Source organism: Argentina anserina, unplaced genomic scaffold, assembly GCF_933775445.1.
Source record: "Argentina anserina unplaced genomic scaffold, drPotAnse1.1, whole genome shotgun sequence".
NCBI classification, from domain to species: domain Eukaryota; kingdom Viridiplantae; phylum Streptophyta; class Magnoliopsida; order Rosales; family Rosaceae; genus Argentina; species Argentina anserina.
The window spans coordinates 40,001-42,500 of NW_026089521.1; positions in this window are offsets into that span (position 1 = coordinate 40,001).

Below are 2,500 nucleotides of genomic sequence, written 5' to 3' on the forward strand. Positions count from 1 at the left end.
ACCGGCACCTTCCCCCCGCTCGGCGCTTTCGAAATACATCTACTTGCGCGTACTAGTGGGTTCCGACACCGGCACCTTCCCCCCCTCGCCGCCCTCGCTTTTCACAAATCGAATGCCGAAGCACTTTGCATCGCGCCCAGTCCCCCGGCCTGCTTATTACTCGCGCATTGAACTGAGTTCATCGACACCGACACCTTCCTCCCCTCGCCGCATTTGTTTATGTCGCAAATCGAGTGCCGAAGCACTCTGCATTGCGCCGCGGAACCCGATTTGCCACTACTCGAGCATTGAGGTGAGTATATTTCGGCCACCGGCATCTCTTCCCCCCGCTCGCCGCGCTCGCTTTTCACAAACGGAGCTTCCGAGAGCTTTGCATCGCCCCCGACACCCGATCTGCTTATTACTGCAAGCATTGAAGAGGGTTCATCGATACCGGCACCTTCCCCCCGCTCGGCGCTTTCGAAATACATCTACTTGCGCGTACTAGTGGGTTCCGACACCGGCACCTTCCCCCCATCGCCGCCCTCGCTTTTCACAAATCGAATGCCGAAGCACTTTGCATCGCGCCCAGTCCCCCGGCCTGCTTATTACTCGCGCATTGAACTGAGTTCATCGACACCGACACCTTCCTCCCCTCACAGCATTTGTTTATGTCGCAAATCGAGTGCCGAAGCACAATTTCTCGATACCGACGGGCTCCTATCCCTCCCTTTGATTGATCTGAGCGGTTACTGACATCGTTTCAGTGGACTAGAGGCAACACCGATCCCACATGACCCCCCCTTCATGGTGTTCATCACCCCCCCAGCTGGGCGAAGAACACCTCCTAAATCCCTCTTAAATCCGTTTTCAATTGCTTATAATTGTTTGTTAGGGACATTCGAGGCAGCAAATATCGTATATAAGCAATTGGGGGAAGGGGGAGGGACTACTGGGGGCAGGGGAGGCGGTCTCTGCAAGGGGGTCATTTTGCAGAGAACCACTACTCCCCTATAGAGCATATTGGAGAAAACTGGGAAGGGCAGGGGGAAACATGGGATTTCCGAGGAGGGGCAAACGCCATAACTAATTGTACATTTGGTATAAAATCGAGATTTTTTGCAGGGACACTCAGAATAATGTCAGGCACCTTGTGGAAAAAGGCCAGATTTAATTTCGACCCAGAAGTATTTGTTTTTATTTTCCAAAAGGGGCAGAATGTCGAAAATCGAAAATGACAAACCGCTTGATGTTTCGGACTGCTACCACTTGCAAAATTTCCTTAAAATAGAGACTTATTTATGGTCAAATTATAGTGCGGGCAAAGTTGAACAGAATGCGGCCTTGACATGGCATTTGCACTCTAGGCAAGGCCATGTCGCGTTCTTGGCTTTGGAAATTTCCAACTCCGTTTCACTTGTAAAAGTGTATATCTTTTATGGTTCAGAACTGTAAGCAATGATTTTAGAGAAATTTAGAAGTTGATTTCAGGTCATTTGGATGAGTTTTCGATTTGATATGATATTTCTCGTTTCTGAGATGTAGAAAATCAAAATAAACTGAAAACTCGACCAAATGACGATATGTCAATCTTAAAATGTCCTAAAAATCGTCCCCTATAGGTTTGCAACATAAAATGCAGGGGGATATTTGAAATAAAATTGAGTTTTCGAGGTTTGGCATTCGTTGGCATGCTAGCGTGCAGCCATATTAGCCTCGCCAGGCAGGGGAATTAGCCTCGCCAGGCGTGTTGTCTCCGTGTTGTCCGTGTGTTGTCTCCGTGTTGTCTGTGTGTTGTCTCACACGCTATTAGCCTCGCCAGGCGGGGAGATTAGCCTCGCCAGGCAGGGATATTAGCCTCGCTAGGCATGGATATTAGCCTCGCTAGCCCATTCTGCCTGCATTCCTGCGGGCATATTAGCCTCGCTAGGCATGGATATTAGCCTCGCTAGCCCATTCTGCCTGCATTCCTGCGGGCATATTAGCCTCGCTAGGCATGGATATTAGCCTCGCTAGCCCATTCTGCCTGCATTCCTGCGGGCATATTAGCCTCGCTAGGCAGGGATATTAGCCTCGCTAGCCCATTCTGCCTGCATTCCTGCGGGCATATTAGCCTCGCTAGGCAGGGATATTAGCCTCGCTAGCCCATTCTGCCTGCATTCCTGCGGGCATATTAGCCTCGCTAGGCAGGGATATTAGCCTCGCTAGCCAATTCAGCCTGCATTCCTGCATGGATATTAGCCTCGCCAGGCAGGAATACTAGCCTCGCTAGCCCATTCAGCCTTCATTCCTGCAGGCAAATTAGCCTCGCCAGGCAGGGATATTAGCCTCGCCAAGGCATATGGTATGCCTTTCAAGGCCGAGCAAGTGCCATGCCTTTCAAGGCCGAGCAAGTGCCATGCCGAGCAAGGCCGAGCAAGTGCCATGCCGAGCAAGGCCGAGCAAGTGCCATGCCGAGCAAGGCCGAGCAAGTGCCATGCCGAGCAAGGCAAGGCAGCAAGGCCAGGCAAGCCAAAGCACA